A 21,788-nucleotide genomic window follows, 5' to 3' on the forward strand; every position below is an offset into this window, starting at 1 on the left:
GAGACAGCCATCCGGGTTTGATGGACATTTTGCCCCCGAACCGCCCTGGTCATTATCGCTGTGGGGACCTTGAAATAGTATGATCCCGATCCTTGTCCCCATGGATTGTTGAAGATCACTCTACTAGAGTCAAAGGCTAATTCTTCAGTTTTTAGTAAAAAGACCCGAGCCCTGCCTTACAGTAAGGGGTCATGAAACAAGTCAAGATCAAAAAGTCACGAAAAATGCTAGGTTGTTTTCTAAAACAAAGTACATCATAATCAATTAAGGATAATTCCATTTATTTACAAATTCACATTTAAGAGGAGGTGAAAGAGAAACAAAGAGTCTCCTAACAGGAGCTGGGCCCCTTTGCTTTTCCCATCTCTAAAGAAAGAGTATGAAGGAGTTTTCTTCTCTGCTTCCTGAGATGCCTTTCCATTGGTTTCAGCAGTTTATTGGAAATGACTAGTGCTTCTTACATGAGTTGGTTTCCCCATGATGCTTAAGTTAAATGACATTTTTTTATTCCTTGGTCCCTAGATAAACCTTTATTGTGTTTAGAGAAAATTGAAGGCCCTTGTTGCTAAAAAATAAGAGAGATGAATGGATAGTTAGATGCATTAAATAAAGAAATTATACTTGGCTGAATGTGAGAATAGCAAAACATAAAAAGTACCATTATAATATATTCCACTTCCCTTAATTTGACACTAAGCTGCTTGCTTTCCTTTATCCATAGTCAACATCAGCTCACCAGAAGGATGGTAGTTAAGAAACAAGCTGTTAAATATTAAAGCTGCATCTATCTAATTGAATGTTGTAGGTATGGCTGTGTTCTAAATATAAGCTATTAAGATACTGTTCCACAAAGATATTTAATTACTGACATCTAATCATGTTACTGCTGTTTCTTTAACTGAGCAAAAATATGAAGTGCTGGAAAGAAAACAGTTTCATTTTAAACAACAACCTTTTATTAATCTCAGCAGTAAAACTAAACTCAAATCTCCAAATGAAATCATCCCATTTTTTAAAGATAGCACTTCTCAGCTTGGTAATCCTTGTGTAATACTGAGATGGATGGCTATACTTAACGTGTTAAAACATCCCCACAAATAATGTGCACAATAAAAGTTAATTATGCTCGCTTATTACATCCAAATAAAATCTAAACTATGAAATTCATGAGGAGAATTATTTCATTGTCAGCTATGGAGCACTGTTATAGATGTTTATGACCATAACATTTTTTAATACCAGAGATGATTGGGGAAGATGTTAAAACAATAATCAGATAATAATATCTTTCATTTGTATAGAGTTTGCACAGATTCACCAACATCATTTTATTTATTTATTTAATTTGTTTATTTATTTATTTTTTGTGTTTTTGCCTTTTCTAGGGCTACTCCCGCAGCATATGGAGGTTCCCAGGCTAGGGGTTGAATCGGAGCTGTAGCCGCCAGCCTACACCAGAGACACAGCAATGTGGGATCTGAGCCGCATCTGCAACCTACACCACAGCTCACGGCAACGCCGGATCCTTAACCCACTGAGCAAGGCCAGGGATCGAACCCACAACCTCATGGTTCCTAGTTGGATTTTTTAACTACTGCGCCACAATGGGAACTCCATGGCTTCATTTTACAACAGCAGCACCATGAATTAGGCAAGAAAGGTGTTGTTATAGTGATTTTACATGTGGGGAAATTAAGACCATGGAAATTGATGTGACTTGTAGTTCATATGGCAAGTTAATGGCAAAATTGGAATTATGACCAAGACGTTTAATTCCCAAGAATGAGAAACTAGGTTAAATGTTAGTAGTTAAGAGTATAATAGTGGTTCAGTCTTAATTTTAAAAAATTAAAATGATATGGCAAAAATGAGTTGGAGGGTTCCCATCATGGTGCAGCAGAAACCAATCTGACTAGGAACCATGAGGTTTCGGGTTCGATCCTTGGTCTTGCTCAGTGGGTTAAGGATCCAGTGTTGCCATGAGCTGTGGTGTAGGTCACAGACGTGGCCTGGATCTGGCATTGCTGTGGCTGTGACGTAGGCCGGTGGCTACAGCTCTGATTGGACCCCTAGACTGGGAACCTCCATATGCTGCGGATGCGGCCCTAAAAAGACAAAAAAAAAAAAAAAAAAAAAAAGAGAAAAAAAAAAAAACTTGGCCAATAAATATTTTCTCTCAGACAGATATATGAAGAGATCTAATAACTTCACATAATACCACAAAAAGTGGCATTTTTGTCATTTTTTTTAAAGCTACAAACTACGAAGCCATCTTGTTAAAAGGCAATATTTTAGAACAAAAAAATTTTTAAATTTCCTAACTTTTCTACTCATGCGCCTTCTGTTTCCTTTTAGGTTAATTTTATTTATTTATTTGTTTATTTATTTATTTATTTATTTATTTTTTCTGCTGTACAGCATGGGGACCAAGTTATACATACATGTATACATTCTTTTTCCTCGCATTGTTGTGTTGCAATGTAAGTATCTAGACATAGTTTTCAATGCTACACAGCAGGATCTCATTGTAAATCCATTCCAAGAGCAACAGTTTGCATCCATTAACCCCAAGCTCCAGATCCCTCCCACTCCTTCCCTCTTCCCCCGGGCAGCCACAAGTCTATTCTCCAAGTCTATGATTTTCTTTTCTGCGGAAAGGTTCATTTGTGCTGTATATTAGATTCCAGGTATAAGTGATATCATATGGTATTTGTCTTTCTCTTTCTGACTTATTTCAGAGTCTCTAGCTCCATCCATGTTGCTGCAAATGGCATTATGTAGTTCTTTTTTATGGCTGAGTAGTATTTCATTGTGTATATATATCACATCTTCCTAATCCTATCATCTGTTGATGGACATTTGGGTTGTTTCTATGTCTTGGCTATTGTGAATAGTGCTGCAATGAACATGTGGGTGCATGTATCTGTTTTAAGGAGAGTTTTGTCCAGATATATGCCCAAGAATGGAACTGCTGGGTCATATGGTAGTTCTACGTATAGATTTCTGAAGTACCTCCGTACTGTTCTCCATAATGGTTGTACCAATTTACATTCCCACCAACAGTGCACGAGGGTTCCCTTTTCTCCCCACCCCCTCCAGCATTTGTTATTTGTGGACATATTAATGATGGCCATTCTGACTGGTGTGAGGTGTTTCTCATGGTAGTTTTGTTTGATTTTTATTTCTCTAATAATCAGGGATGTTGAGCATTGTTTCAAGTTCTTGTTGGCCATCTGTATATCTTCCTTGGAGAATGGTCTATTCAGGTCTTTTGCCCATTTTTTCCACTGGGTGGTTGGCTTTTTTGCTGTTGAGTTGTGTAAGTTGCTTATATATTCTGGAGATTAAGCCCTTGTCCATTGCATCATTTGAAACTATTTTCTCCCATTCTGTAAGTTGTCTTTTTTTTTTTCTTTTTTCTTTTCTTTTTTGTCTTTTTGCTATTTCTTGGGCCGCTCCTGTGGCATATGGAGGTTCCCAGGCTAGGGGTTGAATCGGAGCTGCAGCTGTCAGCCTACGCCAGAGCCACAGCAACGCGGGATCCGAGCCGTGTCTGCAACCTACACCACAGCTCATGGCAATGCCAGATCGTTAACCCACTGAGCAAGGGCAGGGACCAAACTAGCAACCTCATGGTTCCTAGTTGGATTTGTTAACCACTGTGCCACGACGGGAACTCCGTCTTTTTGTTTTCTTTTTGGTTTCCTTTGCTGTGCAAAAGCTTGTCAGTTTGATTAGGTCCCATTGGTTTATTTTCGCTCTTATTTCTGTTGCTTTGGGAGAATGACCTGAGAAAATATTCATGAGGTTGATGTCAGAGAATGTTTTGCCTATATTTGTCTTCCAGGAGTTTGTTGGTGTCTTGTCGTATATTTAAGTCTTTCAGCCATTTGGAGTTTATTTTTGTGCATGGTGTGAGGGTGTGTTCTAGTTTCATTGCTTTGCATGCAGCTGTCCAGGTTTCCCAGCAATGCTTGCTGAATAGACTTTCTTTTTCCCATTTTATGCTCTTGCCTCCTTTGTCAAAGATTAATTGACCATAGGTGTCAGGGTTTATTTCTGGGTTCTCTATTCTGTTATATTGGTCTGTCTGTCTGTTTTGATACCAGTACCACACTGTCTTGATGACTGTGGCTTTGTAATATTTCTTGAAGTCTGGGAGAGTTATGCCTCCTGCTTGGTTTTTGTTCCTCAGAATTGCTTTGGCAATTCTGGGTCTTTTGTTATTCCATATAAATTTTTGGATTGTTTGTTCTAGTTCTGTGAAAAATGTCATGGGTAATTTGATAGGGATTGCATTGAATTTGTAGATCGCTTTGGGTAGTATGGCTGTTTTTACAACATTGATTTTTCCAATCCATGAACATGGAATATCTTTCCATTTCTTTACATCTTCTTTAATTTCCTTGATTAATGTTTTATAGTTCTTGACATATGAGTCCTTAACCTCCTTGGTCAGGTGTATTCCGAGGTATTTGATTTTTTGCGGTGCAATTTTAAAAGGTATTGTATTTTTGTATTCCTTGTCTAAAGTTTCATTGTTAGTATACAGAAATGCGACGGATTTCTGAATGTTAATTCTATATCCTGCTACTTTGCTGAATTTGTTAATCAGTTCAAGTAATTTTTGAGTTGAGTCCTTAGGGTTGTCTATGTATAGTAGCATGTCGTCTGCATACAGTGACAGTTTTATCTTTTCTCTTCCTATTTGGATGCCTTTTACTTCTTTTGTTTGTCTAATTGCTGTGGCTAGGACTTCCAAAGCTATGTTGAATAGCAGTGTTGAGAGTGGGCATCCCTGTCTTGTTCCAGATTTGAGTGAGAAGGCTTTCAGTTTTTCTCCACTGAGTATTATATTTGCTGTGGGTTTGTAATAAATGGCTTTGATTATGTTCAGGAATGTTCCCTCTACTTTGGCGAGAGTTTTTATCATCAATGGATGTTGGACTTTGTCAAGAGCTTTTTCTGCATCTATTGAGATGATCATATGGTTTTTGACTTTTCTTTTGTTAATGTGGTGTATGATGCTGATTGATTTGCATATGTTGAACCATCCTTGTGAACCTGGGATGAACCCCACCTTGTCATGGTGTAAGATCTTTTTGATATGTTGTTGGATTCGGTTGGCTAAAATTTTGTTGAGAATTTTTGTGTCTATATTCATCAAAGTTATTGGCCGATAGTTTTCTTTTTTGGTGGTATCTTTGTCTGGTTTTGGAATTAGGGTGATGGTGGTGTCATAGAATGTCTTTGGGAGTGTTCCTTCTTCCTCAACCTTTTGAAAAAGTTTAAGGAAGATGGGCATCAGATCCTCTTTGTATGTTTGGTAGACTTCACCTGTGAAGCCATCTGGTCCTGGGCTTTTGTTTATAGGGAGTGTTTTTTATGATGTATTCAATTTCTTTTATAGTGATCAGTCTGTTCAGTTGGTCTATTTCTTCTTGATTCAGTTTTGGCAGGCTGTAAGTTTCTAGGAAGTTGTTCATTTCTTCCAGATTGTCAAATTTGTTGGCATATAGTCGTTCATAGTATTCTCTTATGGTTTTTTGTATTTCTGCAGTATCCATTGTGATTTCTCCTTTTTCATTTCTAATTTTGTTTATTTGGTTTCTTTCTCTCCTCTTCTTGTTTGGGGTCCTCTGTGCTTCCTGAATCTTGAAATCAGTATCCTTTAGATTTGGGAAGTTTCCAACGATAATTTCTTCAAATATATTTTCCATCCCCTATCTTTTTCTTCTCCTTCTGGAATTCCTATTATGTTTAGATTGGGCTGCTTTATATTATCCCATAGGTCTCTTATATTGCTTTCATGTTTTTTCATTTGGTTTTCTGTCTGCTGTCCTATTTGTGTGATTTCTATTATTCTACCTTCCGCATCACTAATTCGTTCTTCTGCATTATTCATTCTGGTTTTTACTGCCCTTAGCTCAGTTTGTGTCTCTGCAAATGAATTTTCTAGTTTTTCTTGGCTCCTCCTTATATTTTCTAGTTCCTTTCTGAGGGAGTCTGCATTACTGTTCATATCTTCTCTTAATTCCTTCAGTATATTCACTATTTCCCTTTTGAACTCCAAGTCTGTCAGACTGCAGAGGTCTGTTTCATTGTTGACTGCTTTAGGTGAGTTCTCCTGTTGGTTTAACTGGGAATGGTTTCTGAGCTTCTTCATCTTGCTTATTGTTTTCTTTTTCTTGGTGGAGGTGTACTCCCTGTGGCCAGGCAAGGTTTGCCCACTCCCTGCTGTGGAGTATTTCCCGAGAGTTGGCAGTGTTGGCCGGTCTTTGATGGAGCAGGGGATTTTCCTGAGGGTGGGAAGGGCCAGCAGGGTCACTCTGAAGCAAAGGAGGACTTCCCATGGGCAGGCAGGACTGGCAGGTCTGCACTGTGATAGAGGCAGACTTCCCGTGGCCTGGCAGAGCTTGCTCTGGCATTTCTGGGCTGTGGAGCTCTTCGAGGGGGCAGGTGGTGCTGGGTGCTGCTCCGTGGGATGCAGAACCTCCTGAGAGCATGAGCGGCTAGCTGGAACACTGGGAGACAAAGGGCACTTCCCTAGGGCAGCCGGAACTGGCAGGACCACCCTGCGATGGAGGCAGACTTCCCATGGCCGGGCAGAGCTTGCTCTGGCATTTCTGGGTCACAGAGTTCTTCCAGGGGACATGCAGTGCTGGGCAGCTGCTCTGCAGGAGTGCAGCATCTCCTGAGGGTGGGAATGGCTATCCAGGCGGCTGGGAGACAAAGGGGCACTTCCCCAGGGCAGCCAGAACTGGTAGGACCGCCCCGCAATGGAGGCAGAATTCCCATGGCCAGGCAGACTTTGCTCTGGCATTTCTGGGCTGCAGAGCTCTTCTGGGGGCTGCTGGTGCTGGGCGCTGCTCCACGGAAGTGTAGCCTCTCCAGGGGGTGGGCAGGCCAGGCGGGGAAAGCCTGAGGTGGTCAGCTTCCCACGAGTGGTGAGGCCTGCCCTCCAGGATGGCAGGTGGCCTCAGGTCAGGTGCGTGCAGGGTAGGGGAGGGAGGATGCACTGGGCAGCACTGCTCTCTGCTAGCTGGTGGGCAAGCATGCTCGCTGGTGTGCAAGGAATGTTCTATGGCTGCCCAACCCTGCTCCTCTTCCCTCCCCAACACTGGTGCCTTGTCTCTCCTTTGGGTCCAGCTCTTTTCCCAGGTTCCCTCTGTTGTGGCTTTCCACTCCCCAGCCCTTAGTGTATTGCTCCCTCTAACCACGATGCACTACTTCCTAGTCCCCCAGGCTGTCTCCACACTGCCAATCCGACCAACCACTTCCTAGTCCCCCAGGCTGTTTCTGCACTGCCAACCCCAGCCTGCTCCCAGGGACTAACTTCCGAAGCTGTGGTCTTGATGCCCAGCCCCCATCTGAGTGTCTTGGTTTTTGGTGACTATGCCAGTATCTCAGATGATCTGTTTGGCTCTCACTCTGTTTTTCAGATCTCAGACCTACTGCTGTGCTCTCCTTGGCATCTGGAGATCCCTCCAACTCAGTTGATCTTTCCGTCTATTAGGTGACTTTCCAGGGTGTGGGTTACCTTTCTCCTTCACAGATCCCTTTCAGAGCACCCGTCTGGTCCCAATTCCCCTTCTCTCACTCTCCTCTTTTCTCTTGTTTTATTCAGTTATGTCAGGAGTTTTTTGTCATTATTGGAGGTTTAAGTTCTGCCAGCATTTAGTTGCTGTTCCATGTGAGTCTTTTAACATGTAGATGTGTTTTTTTGTGTGTGTTTGTGGGAGAGGGTGAGCCTGTCCCCCTACTCTTCCACCATCCTGCCTTCCTCCTTGGTTAATTTTTGTCAAGGAGAATTGAGTGGCTATTTCTTCCTAATGCCTGTGAATGCATTCAAAAGAGGCAAGGAGGGAGTAGAAATGATGCAGCTTAATGCTGAAATAATTTTCTTAGGGTGCCACTGGAATGTTATGCAGCAAACATGGACATTTGCAACAGGAGAGTGGGGCTTCAGAAGGAGTTTCTGTAGACAGAATAACTTAACAAGCATTGGTAAGACAATTTGATCCATAAAAATGGCATTAGAAGCAGGAGTGTGGAGAGTGGGAGATAATTGGAAGGGGGTTGTGGCAGAAGCAGAGATCAGGCGTTTGGGGGCGGGGCCACGAGTCAAGAAATGCAGGCAGCCTCTGGAAGATGGAGAAAGCAAGGGACTGGAATTCTCTTCTACAGCCTCTAGAAGGAACAGCGTCCTGCTGACACCTTGGATTTTAGGACTTGTGACCTCCATAACTGTAAGGTAGTAAGTTTGGGTTGTCTTAAGTTGCTCCACCATGTGGTAATTTGTTATAGGAAACCAATCTGAGGGAAGAGTTAATTCCTTAGAGGCCCTGAGCCTGTAAAAAGGATGCTGGGGAGGAGGTGTTTCCTCAACTGGGTTTCGAAAGATGAGTTAGTATTCTGGAAGCTGGAGAGAGGGTTGGGAAAGGAAAGGCCATTCCAGGCTGAAAGAGCCATGCAGGAACCGACTTGGAGACACAAGAAAGCTTGATGCCCTTGGACAGTTTTGAGAACTTGGCTAATTGACTTGCTCATTCCACATGGAGGTTCTGTTCACGCAGGGCCGGGGAGAGAGAGAAAGAGGTGAAACGTGTGTGCAGCAGAAGGGGATACTTTTGGAAGTCATTGTGGTGGTAAAGTCTTGTATGCCTCAGAGTCCTCAAGGTCATGACTGGAAGTGCGGACTAACTCAGAATGTCTGCTCACTGTCAGTGAAATTTTGTAGCTAAAGGCTGCCACTGTGTCCCTGTTTTTCCATCTTTCTGTCTTACAAGTGTCCCTTGCAGCTGCAGGGATGGGGCGAAAGGTTGCAAAAAAAAAAATGTATTCCACTGTTAGTGTATTTAATAAACTCTTTGGGACCAGAAAATAAAGTCTGAGAGCCCACCCTAAAAGAAAAGATAGGCAGATGCACAGCAAAGACTTGAACAGCTGATATGATGCTATTACTCAAAGCAGATCGCTCCCCCTTAAGCAGAAAAGGCCAAAGGAGTTGGTGTTTTTAATGGAGCACATGATTAAGTATTTACTAAAAATAACCATGTACCTTACACTATGCTCATATATGGGATATATCCTATCCCACCAAAAAAGAAAAAAAATAAATAATAACGGTAATCTTGAGTTTTGGTTGTGTGTGTAGAGATGAGTTTGTTTTCAGAGTCTCTGATCTTTGGTTGTTTCTGTCATAAAAAGCCTGTTAAAAGTCTAAAGGATCATTCGAGAGATATCTTTGCTCTAATTATCCTATTTAGGGAATGAAAGTTGATTTGATCTTTTGCATTTCAAACCAGAGACCTTGTGGCAGCAGAAAACTTTTCAAAGGGGAGTATCTCTGATGTAGGCAGATAGCATCAAAAGAGAAGGATGAAGAAAAAGATCATGTTTTAGTGTTTAGCTTGAACATACACTCACTTCTCCTTCTATAAAGGCATTTTGCTTCCTGAGGTTTATTCCAGGGTGCGGTATTTGAGTGTAAATTACTGGGAGGTGAGAATCATATCTATTCTTTATTGTCTCTTCCACAATTTCTAAGACAGTATCTTACACACTCCAGTGTTTAGGAATGTGAAGAGGAAGAAATGAATTAAGAATAAAGGTAGACTTACAGCAATATGGATACAACTAGAGATTCTCATACTAAGTGAAGTAAGTTAGAAAGAGAAAGACAAATGCCGTAAGATATGACTTCTATGTGGAATCTAAAATGTGCCAAAAATGAACCTATCTATCTACAAAACAGAAACGGACTCACAGAGGGAATAGACTTGCTGTTGCCAAGGGGGAGCAGGAAGGGAATGGGGTAGACTGGGAGTTTGGGGTTAGCAGATACAAACTATTACATTTAGAGTAGATAAGCACTGAGGTCTTGCTGTATTACAGCACAGGGAACTATATCCAGTCTCTTGGGATAGACTGTGATGGAAGATAATGTAAGAAAGGGAATGCGTATGTATATATGCATGACTGAGTCACTTTGCTGTACAGCAGGAATCATAACATTGTAAATCAACTACACTTCAGTAAAATTTTTCTTTAAATTAAGAAAAGAGAATAAAGGTAGACTTGGAATGTAGAAAAGAATGGAAACAATTATGGCATCCTGGCTTTATTACTTACTGCCATATTTTCTTATCTTTTCCAGTTCTCTTGTTGAAGTGGGTTGCTTTCTTCCACTTGATAACATCCCTGTCATAAGACTAGCATCCTCTTTTCTAGGGCCTGGTGGGAAAAAAAGATCCAGCAGGTTCACACCAGGTGCAGAAGGCTTTAAATAAGAATTCGACTTAACCGTGGCCAACTATTGAAATTCTGATCTCTTTCTCCATCCGTGTCTGTATTGTATGGGAGGATATCAAATTGCTGAACTGGTAATAAGATTCAGTCATTCTGATAAATATAAATTATTTATCACTTACTTCCCATTTTATGGCCTTGGTGGTATTTAGAATTATATTACTTGGCATCATAATGCTCCCTTTTCCACTTCTCACTGTGTTGAGCCCCTCCACTAATGGGACAAGTTGGCAAATGCAGCATAAGAGTGACAGGCTTTGGAACAGAGAGGTGACATGATTGGATAATTGAATCCCAGGCACTTACTGCATAGAAGCCTTTAGGAAGGAGAGAATCACACTAGCTCTTTGTCCCCTTCAAGGATATCTGCAAAGGGACATTCGTCTTCTATGACTGAGGTCTTGGTTTGATTGGTTGGCCAGGACGCAGCACCCTTCTTCACGAGTGGAGCTCTGAGCATGAGCTATGTGGGTTGTTAGTCTCCCATAGCAGCTTGATAAGGAGCCCTTGGGTAGGTCAAATCAGAGCCTGTTTGGGAAGGGGGTTCCCTGGAGGATAGCTGAGCATCTAATTCCAGGGAGAGAAATAGGAGTGCACTAGAAGACTGGCAATCAATGTATCGTGGCTTGCTGAGGTTATTAACTCAAACACCTTCACTGTTGACCTCCAGTGCCCAACAGCTCTATTCCTGAAGGTGAACAAAATTGAGCAGAAACCAGAAAAAAAAAGAAAGTAGGGGGTTTATCTGATGATATGAGTTTCTCAGAGCTGAAGTCATTCACTGCCAATAGCATTCAATGCCAAGATGCCTGTGGGTCATGAAGAGAGACTCTATCTTAGCAGATACCTATGTAAACTCAAGCAGTATTGGAATTGGGATTTGAAATCGTGTTCAGAGTCCTTCTAAAGCAAGGCAGGGTTCAAGAGGATCCCTAAGCCACAGTTGGGCAGCTGGTGATTCAAGTGGACAGTATGGTCTTGGGATTGTGAAAGATGTACATATGGATAGAACCAAGAATACATGAATTTGAAAAGGAGGCTTCTGGCCAAAAGACAAGAAAAATGAAATAATCAATATGTCAAGGGGAACTTGTTTGCAGTGATGGATGTAACATCTGGTAAGCGGTGACCTCCTGTAAAGAAGTCAATATTGATAGAGTCAGATGGTCATGTGGGGATGTTTATAAGGGGGGTGGGGGCAGCACATGTGCCCTTTCTAAATGAATAGACTGCAATGCCTCAGAGAAGCCAGGTGAATCTTCATATGGGATAGATCTCATTGGTAAGCAATCTCGGGATTTATTTAGACTGCAAAGTAGTCATTCAAGGAAGTCCTTCTTGGCGTAGTTATATTTGCTTTTCACTCCCTACAGTCCTTTTTACTTTATTCTGTATTCTCTTGGCAGGAGGAAATCACCAAACCACCTCTTGTAAATATCTCTTAATAGAATATAAACTCTCTGAGTGTGGGGGTTAGGGTGGAATTTCTTTCTTGCTGTACCCCTGTTTCCTGGAAGAGGATCTGACATTTAGTCTGTGCTCCATACATATTTGCTGAAGGTCCATATCCCCCTGCCCCACCTTTTTTCTTTCTGCTCCTTGTTGCTTTCTGCTCACTCTCATAGCTTCCACTAGAAGCCAAAACCCTGAACTAAGATAAAGTCGATGATAGAAACCTTTCTATGGAGTTGAAAGCACCTCAGAGTTATCCACTCTCTTTTCCAAACAATGTCAGGAGAGAGAAACCATTTTGCCTCAGTGCTGGCTGAGTCATTGTTTGGTCTGTGCTTGATTCCTTTCACAAGGCGGGGGGCTCACTTCCATTCTGGAGTCTCCATTGTATCTTTTGGGAGCCATTTAACTCTTTCATTGTATTTTCCTACAGTTAATGTAATATGCTGTCTTACAACTGTCACATACTCACGATTTTACACAGCGCTAACAGAGGAAGTCTATAGACAATTTATTATTTGAAAAAAAAAGACAAGCTGTTTCCCCACCTCAAGCTCTCACATGGAATATATGGTAGTTTCTAGGCTCCTCACTATCCTAGCAATCTCCTTTTGACTGCATGGTAATTTGAGGATTTCTCCTCCTAAAGTGTTATGCCCAGAAATGAATCTGTTCCAAAAAACATAGTTTGACCAGCACAGAATAGAGTAGAGCTATTCTCAGCCAAAAACTAAAAAAATATGCACATCTAAGAGTAGCAATAACAGCATTAAACTAACAGCCCTTTACTCGTGACTCCAATAAAACTTCTATCAATAATACCCTCCTGAGACAGTCCTGGTTTTCTTTTCTTTTCCCTCATGCTTATATCAGTTCCATGATGGTATTTGTTTTTGGTGCTCATTCCAACCTGTTGGGATTGTTTTGTAACTTGATCATTATTCTTTTCCAGACATTTATTCCCTCCATATTTTGCATCATCTGCGTATGTGTAAGTGTGCTTCCTAGGTTTCCATTTATTATTGACTACAGGATTGAGCAGGACAAAGCCAGAGAGCAAGCATTTTTGTCCGTCCGCTAGAAACTTTGTTTCAGGCTGTTGTGGCTGTTAATCCACCTTCTTTACAAAGTTTTATCCCTCTGGGTAGTAGATCTATATTTCAGTGAACATTAAACCATCTTATCCACAAGTATGTGGAGAGATACCTAATCTTGCTCATAGCGTGGTATATGTCTGAATGGCATGCTCTTTATCTACAATTGAAGTAGACCCATCAGGAAAAAAAAAATGTAAGGTGTTCCTGTTGTGACTCCGCAGGTTAAGAAACCACCTAGTATCCATGAGGACATGGATTTGATCCCTGGCTTTACTTGGAGAGAGAGAGGAAAGAAAGAAAGAAGGAAGGAAGGGAAAAGAAAGAAAGAAAATGTACAAGCCCCTCCTCGCCTCTTAGTTTGTAAAACAAGGGTTGTGCTGTGAGTAGAATATTGGTCTTCCTCTGAGCCAGGCAGGAACGTACACGGAATCCTGAAAAATATCTAATCAGTTGTTATTTCAGGTTTAATCTGTAAGCAAGTGTTCTTAAACTAACTGGAATTCAAAACCACCTAGGCTTGGGGAGCCTGTTAAAAAATTAGAATCCTGGACTCTAGCTCCAGAGGTCCTGGTTTAGAGGGCCAGGCTAGGATAAGGAAGGTTGTGTTTTCATTGAGGTTCCTTAGAAGGTTCTGATGCAGATGGTGACAGACCACATGTGGGCTGACAGTGACATGCTAAGTCCAAGGAGAGATTCTTGGCATCTGTTCTTTAACTCCCCATTTCCTGTATGACGAGCCCCTCCCCCTAGAAACCTGGGAATCATTTGCTTGAGACGATGCATTATCTTAAGGCCGAACTTCTTAATATGCCCAAATATTACATATTTAATATTAATGTTGAAGCTTAACTTCCTAATGTTGCCTAATTTCCTAATATTGAAGCCTAACTTCAACAAAGGTTGAAGCCTAACTTCCTAATATACCCAAATATTGCATATTTAATACCACCGTGGAACCCAAATGTGTCATTAGAGTTTGGTTTTGGCATCCCATCAGGCTTGGCATGACATATTTTAGGATGAGTTAAACTTTATATAACCTGTATACCATTATGTGGTAGCTTTCTCTGCATTGAGTTAATACTAGATCTAAGCATTTGGCCTATGAGTTTGATGACAATGATACCATTTATTAGAGAGGTGCTCTGGGCCAGTTACCTTATGTTAATTGTCCTATTTAGTTGTCATGCAAGGGTGGATCCAGGATTTGTGGGGCCTGATGTTTACACAAGTTGAGAAGCTCTGTTTAAGAAATGGAATAAAAACTGGAAATACAGCGGGGTTCTTGTTGTGGTTCAGCAGGGAACACAGTGTCTGTGAGGATGTGGTTTCAATCCCTGGCCTCACTCAGTGGGTTAAGGATCCAGCATTGGCACAAGCTGTGATGAGGTCACAGTTGCAGCTTGGATCTGGTGTTGCTATGGATGTGGCGTAGGCCTCAGCTGCAGCTCCAATTCAACCCCAAGCCCAGGAACTCCCAGATGCCACAGGTGCAGCCATAGGAAGAAACGTAGAAATAAAACATTAGGTAGAGGGCCTTGAAGATGCCCATAATAGTGAGCAGTCCTGGAGGTTCATCTTCATGAGCTCCACTGCAAATCTCCTGGGGACACTTAGAGATAAATGAGTATCGCCCATGGCAGAATTGAAGAAAATTGAGACTTAATAGGTTTGAACACCATGCCAGGGATCACACAGCCAAATATGGTAGAATTGGAATTGGAACCCAGCTCTGCATCAATCCAAAGGTTACACTCCCTTAAGTAACAAGGGAAATGAAAATGAAAAGCACCCATGAAAATGAAAAGCACCCATGGCTCCCAGGGGCTCTTGGTTTGGGTGACATATTGTTTTAGGATGTCCTGCACACCTTGAATTGAGGACAAAGAAGAATGAGCACAATTGAAATGAGAAAGTTGACGTGGAAGAGAGAGAGAACTGTGATAAGTTTTACAGATGGGTGTGATCTGCCTCAGTCCCTCTGATAAATTCCCAAGAGTCACCAAACATGGGTCTAAGGATTTATTAAATCTATAGTTTTTTTTTTTTTTTTGCATTATGTCTTCTTGAAATAGCAAGTAGAATGAAAATGGATTTTTTTTAAATTTAAGGGTATTTAACCTTAAAAATCATTTTAATATTTTTAAAGTTTTATTGAAGTATAGTTGACTCACAATGTTGTGATAGTTTCTGCTGTATAACGAAGTGATTCAGTTATACATATACACATATCTGTTTTTTTTCATATTCTTTTCCCATATAGGTTCTTACAGAATATTGGATGGAGTTGCTTGTTCTCTACAGCAGGTCCCTGTTCCATATAGAAGAGGGTGCATATGCCAATCCTAAACCTCCAATCCACCCCCCACCCCCACCACAACATAAAGTCTTGAGAAAAAGATGGTCAGTAAATGGGAAAAATGGGTAACTTATTTTTGGAGAAACTCTTACATGCCAAGTATGTAACCCACACCATGAATCCATAGGATAAACTCACAAATTTCAATTTCTTCAATGATTGAAGAAACTGAGACTCATATTGATAGGTTAAATCTTTGCTACAATCACAGTGAAGAAGAGGCTGCTATTTGTTTTAAATGGCAGCAGTTTAAAATAAACTTTCTACAAAATACCGTGTCAAATCCACATTTATCTGAACACAATTTAATATCAGATAGTGGTTTCGTGGGGAAAAGAAAGGTGAATTTTATTTTCACAGATAAGAAATATGATTTTATCCTATATGGTTTAGCATTCTGGAAATTCTTTAATTGCAGTCTATTTAAAGGGTTAGTTAAAAAGAGTTTGAAGGACCTATTAACACTTGGTACAAAAATGTGACAGAAAAGTAAGAGAATAGACAATTCCAGCATCTAATTGTGAAACCATCCTGTGTTTGGGTTCAGTGCGATTTTCAGCAAGCTCATTAAAGTCGTGTAAGGGACCATCTTTCTACCCAGGACTGATTATAGGCAGGCCCCCTGAGAAGCAATCTGACTGCTAGCCCACATCTTTGCTGTCATATGGGGCTAGATGTCAACCTCTGACCTTCCAAAGGTGGGAACTTTCCACAAGGGCTTAGAAAATACTTCTCTCCCTTGATTATCTATCTGGAACTGTTCCTAGATTGTTGTCAACACTAAAGGAAACTAAGGGTTGTGAATGCATATGCTTTGGAGGCCTTTGAAGGTACAGAGGAATAAGAAAAAGTATTAAGTGTCTTGCAAGAGGTAATCACAAGAATGTATACATTCACTTCTACCTGGAACAGTTTTATCCCAGCTTTGTGCCATGTGAACTTGCCAGCTTCACACAAGGGTAGGAAACTAGATTTTCAGTCTTATTTGGCCCATTGGGCATTTGTGACACTATAGAAGTTATGCAATATTGGTGTGTATCCTCTTTTATATTTCTCTCCTCATCTGTATTTTAATGGCTTAATTCTTTTCAGAGGATGTCTTAAAAGACACAAATCTAGTTGAAGGCAATATAGCAGAATTTTTTTTTCTTTTTAGGGCCAAACCTGTGGCATATGGAAATTCCCTGGCTAGAGGTTGAATTGGAGCTACAGCTGCTGGCCTACACCACAGCCACAGCAACACAGAATCTCAGCCACATCTGTGACCCACACCACAGCTCATGGCAGCACACGATCCTTTAACCCACTAAGTAAGGCCAGGGATTGAACCCACATCCTCACGGATACTAGTCAGGTTCGTTACCACTGAGCCATGATGGGAACTTCCAGAAAAGAAATCTTTAAATTAGATAATTATCATTACAATAGCTTATTTATAGTTATAATCGTTCCTTTAATTGTTATAGTCTCTAAAAAGGGAACCCCCTACACTGTTGATGGGAATGTAAATTGGTACAACCACTATGGAAACCAGTATGGAAACCAGTATGGAAACCACCATATCCTGGCCATCTATCTGGACAAAACTGTAGTTCAAAAAGATACATGCACCCTCATAGCAGCACTATTCACAATAGCCAAGGCATGGAAACAGCCTAAATGGTCTTTGACAGGAGATACACACACACACACACACACACACACACACACACACACACACACACACACACAAATGGAATATTACTCAGTCAAAAAAAGAACGAAATAATGCCATTCGCAGTAACAGGGATGCAACTAGAGATTCTTATACTGTGAAGTAAGTCAGACAGAGAAAGACAAATACCATATAAAAATTTATATGTGGAATCTAAAAGATGGCACAGATGAACCTGACTACAAAACAGAAACAGATTCACACAGATACAGAGAGCAAACTTGTGGTTGCCAAGGGGGAGTGGGGAGACAGTGGGATGGACTGAGAGTTTGGAGTTAGTAGATGCAAACTAGTACATTTAGAAGGGATGAGTAACAAGGTCCTACTGTATAGCACAGGGAGCTCTAACCAGTCTCCTGGGATAGACCATGATGAAAAAGAATATAAAAAAGGAATGAAACCAGTCCGTTTGCTGTACTGCAGAAATTGTCACAACATTGTAAATTAACTATACTTTAATAAAAAATTAAAAAATAAAATAGTTATATTCTCTCCTAAAGAATTATAAACTCTTAACAGTTTATCATTATAGGCTCCCATGACTTCCTCTTAACATTTTCATGGGATCATGTTTCCTGCATTTCCCTCCTCCTACTGAATTGCTGGTGAATTCAGCCCAGTTGTATTTCTGTAGGTATCGTTCAGTGCCTTTACCTGGGGTTGAGCAGGTCTTATTTGCAGAGAGCTGACCCAGACCCCCTGAGCAGAGGCAGCTGGGCTGCAACAGAACTTGGCATGTTTTCCCCACTCATTTTCCAACCATATGCTTGATTCCACAATCTGGCGCTGGCCCTGTGTGTATGTGAGTGTGTATGCGTTCGCGCGCGTGTGCCCATACATGCATGCAGGAACAGCCTCATCGGTGGATAGCAGCTTACTCCAGGGAGGCAGCCCTTCTGAGATAATCAGATATGCTTCCTCCATGGTGCTGTGGATTTTACTTTGCCCCTCTATAGGATGAGAGCTTCTGATGATTGCCAGGGTGATCAATTTGTCCCCTGAGAACCAGCCAGAGACCATCAAACTGATTCTATGCAGGCCATTAGGTAATGCTGAGAATCTTGGAGAGAATTGCATTTTTGTATGAAAGGAATCCCTGTGGACACCCGGCACTGGCTTTAATTGGACTGTCTAGTTAACACTGACTGAGAGGGGACAAAGGGTCTGCGGAAATAGTCACAGAAGTGACTTGACGGATGGTTTTGTCCTACTCTGCTGCGTTGTCCTTTTTCTGCCTTTTTAGATATTTAGCAGGAAGGAGGTGAATCTTGGTGTTTTAGGCCAAAAGCTGGAGGCTCTTTGCAAAAGTAATGGATTTGCAGATAACGAATAGTTGGGGCATTTTTAGAGTACAGCGTGTATTTAGGGCTTCATTGACAGGACACCTGAAAAGTAATTGTTGCTTCTTAGAGACCAATTACTGGACATCAGCCCAGCTGGAAAGCACATTGTCTCCCTCCTCAGGTCTGGCCGAGATTCTGCCCTAGAGAACAGCGCATTCATGAGGGTCATTCTGGACCTTGGCAACCTTGCCCCGCTCTTTGCATGCGTTACCGGATCAACCCTGTCCTGATACCAGAAAGTCTGTTGTGGGCTTGAGCACCATGGCCGTCTGTGTGCTCCTGCAATGGTCCTTAAATATCGTGGTAGATACTTAAGCTGTTAATGAGAGTTTAGTTGGCTTCATAGGCTTGATGGATTCATTTCTCTACTGTTAGGTGCATGCCGCCCTATGCTGTACCTCTTGTGCCTGAAGGAGAAGTTGTCAGTGTCTTTCCCAGAGTGGTCCTCTTAAAGAAGAGGGTAAGATTCGTATTAAAGTCTTTTGGCTTAAACCAAAGGTGGGTGATGGCCAACACTGGTTGCAGTTCTTTTCTGTCCAGATTTTCCAGCTGCAGTGTGGAGTGGGCTTGTCTTAAATAGTTCTAACTACGCTGATTTCTGTGTTCAAATGCTTTTCCCCACTGGGCTTTCCATGCAAAAGAAGGTAAGCTCGTCGGCGAGGGAGAAGAATATCACATTCTGGAATAATTCTAATCTCCCGTGCCAAAGCATCCTTCCTCCCCAGTGTGAACTTTTGCAGTCATCTTTGTCTTATCTCCATCATCTCTGATAATGTTCTATACCTCAGCTCATGCATGGCTCCCACTTATCTCAGGCACATACAAACGTACATAGGGGGTTAGCCATTTACACACCTGCTTAAGCTGGCTGAGACTCTGCCTAAAGCCCCCCCCCCCCCCCCCACCGTCCTGCCCAGGACACTGAGCTCTTTCTTTCATTCATCTCTAGAAATGCTTTTAAATTGCTTCCTTCTCTCATCAGGCCTCCCAGAGATGAGAACTGAGCTTGCCATTTCACCTCACAGTGAGTATGTTCAACTCAGCGGCTACTTGATGCCATTTTTATTAAATCTGCCTTAATGTATGTTGCCAAGATGCACTCATTTGAATAATTATCCAGTGACATATTTTGGACCATTTCTATTCTTTTTGGTCCTATATTCCTATATATGATCATCTTCGTCAGACTAATGCAACAACTAGCAAACTATTATCTTGTGTACTTCTTGTGTACCCAAGTGACATCCAGAGCGAAAACTAAGAATACAAGATTTTCTTGCAAAATACACAAATAGGAACTCTTTAGTCCTGCACAATTGACATTTACTAGATGCTTCTGGAAGATGATGGTGATGATTTATGATATTTGTGATTAATAAATCACACCTGCTCAAATGTGATTGAAAAATTACCTAATTTGGGTTGATGCCCTCTGAACACTATGAGTTGTGTATTCTATGGCTGTTACTCATTCCACAGAAATTTTTCTCATTTTGTTTAATGTCTCTAAAGTTTTTATTCTCCCTCCTAAAGGTCCAGCCGTCCTGAGTTTTTCTTCTCCTTTCATTCTCTGTTTGTTTTTTCTTTCCCACGACTTCGTTTCTGGTTCATATTCATTTTCTCAGAGCTTCAGGACTTCCTGCAAAATGCTTTTGTCATCACTCAGCAACATCCTTCCATCACTTCGCTATAGTCTGGTTGCCATAGCATTCTGCCTTGGTGCAGACACTATAAGCAGCAGAGGGAAAACAACATTCCTCATTCATTAATCATTGGCTCAGTCTCCAAGTCAACGTAGCAGATGTTCATCCATACAGGATGGTCAGTGAGTCATCTCTGAACCAAGAACTTGTGTAAATGATTATTTACTTTTTACCTAAAGGTCAACTGTTTGGTCTAGATTAAGTTACTGGTGGCGTCAAGTTACATAAAATACAGGTCAAAAAAATGGATCAACAATTTAGAAAATTAGTTTACAGTGGTCTTAGACCTTTCCATGCCTAGGTAAGATTTTTTCTTTCTTTCAGTGAACTTTTCTATTTTTGTAAAGGATTTTTGGGTAATTTTAGAGAGCCCTAAAGTTCCACTTCTAATAATTCATTAAATCATATTTAAGTTTGTTTTAGATCTTATGAGAATCTCCACTTTATGAAAATTTCATCACTTTTTAAAGTTAATTCTTTTAATATTTCACATCAGTCCTTGGCCTTCTTAGGATATGAACTATTGTAATGAGTTCTTTTCTGTAGAGAAATATGTTTATAGCTCTGCTTAAATTCCTTGTTAATTTCTATTGATGTGTGCTGAAAATGTTAGGATGTAAAAGAGTTCATTATTTCTCTCTCTTTTTAAAGCAATCTATATCAGAGATGAAGCTATATTAGTGTTAACATATAGGCATAAAGAGTGTAGTTAAATTAAAAATTATTTGTGGTTCAGCAGGTTAAGAACTCAACATAGCATCCATGAGGATGCAAGTTCGATCCCTGGCCCCACTCAGTGGGTTAAGGATCCAGCTTTGCAGCAAGCTACAGCATAGGTGGCAGATGTGGCTCCGCATTCCCAAGGATGTGGTTGTGGTGTAGGCTGGCAACTGTAGCCCTGATGTGACCCTTAGCCCAGGAACTTCCATATGCTGCAGGTGCAGCCATAAAAAGAACAAAAAATTATTATTTGAAAAAAGAATTTGGGTAGAGTTGAAATAGAAATGGAGTTAATATGTAGTTCCCATTCTGGCTCAGCAGTAATGAAACGAACCTGACTAATATCCATGAGGATATGGGTTTGATCCCCAGCCTCACTCAGTGGGTTAAGGATCCCGCATTGCTATGGCTGTGGTGTAGGCCAGCAGCTGTAGCTCCAATTGGACCCCTAGCCTGGGAACTTCCGTATGCCACAGGTGTGACCCTAAAAAGACAGAAAAAGAAAGGAAAGAAGGAAGGAGGGAAGAAAGGAAGAAAGAAAGAAAGAAAGAGAAAAATGGAGTTAATGGAGAAAAGCTGTTGGGTAGAAAATGGGAGGCTCAGGTATGTCCAGCAAGCAAAAAAAGGGAAAGAGGAGACTGAGTTCTGAAACCTGGCAGTCGTGGTCTTATGTCTTGTTTAAGCCACTTACTAGCTGTATGACCTTGGGCAGTTGTGTTAATTACATCTTAACCTTCTCACTTGTAAAACGGAGGTGATAATAACAACAGGCTTGCAGGCTTTCTAGGGTCATTGTGAGAAATAAATGAATAAGGCATTTTAGCAGTATGCTTGGCACATAACATTATAAAATATTTCATTTTGGGGGAGTGATTATTATTCATTATTCATTATTATTATTATTATTATTATTATTATTATTCATTATTCATTATTATTATTTTGTTTATTTTTAAAAATCTGGATAAGAGCCCCTTGATGGCTTAGAATGCTCCTTAGGTGTAGAGGATATGACTCAAGAAATGACAGGTAGGGGAAAATGTAATAAATAGAATTCCATCCTGAGCTTACGAAAAACCCCATTTTCAT

At 40.9% G+C, this 21,788-nt stretch overlaps 1 protein-coding gene across 1 annotated transcript in view; it reads left to right on the forward strand.

Moving 5' to 3' along the window:
• The window catches only part of RSU1 (Ras suppressor protein 1), a 413,060-nt gene extending 393,760 nt beyond the window's left edge, over nucleotides 1–19,300 (forward strand). Inside the window, exons 11-12 of the transcript XR_002336347.1 lie at nucleotides 18,652–18,736; nucleotides 19,259–19,300. The gene's annotated coding sequence lies outside the window, so the exon portion shown is untranslated. The remainder of the gene's footprint in view (nucleotides 1–18,651; nucleotides 18,737–19,258) is intronic.

Source organism: Sus scrofa, chromosome 10 (assembly GCF_000003025.6).
Source record: "Sus scrofa isolate TJ Tabasco breed Duroc chromosome 10, Sscrofa11.1, whole genome shotgun sequence".
Classification (NCBI taxonomy): Eukaryota; Metazoa; Chordata; class Mammalia; order Artiodactyla; family Suidae; genus Sus; species Sus scrofa.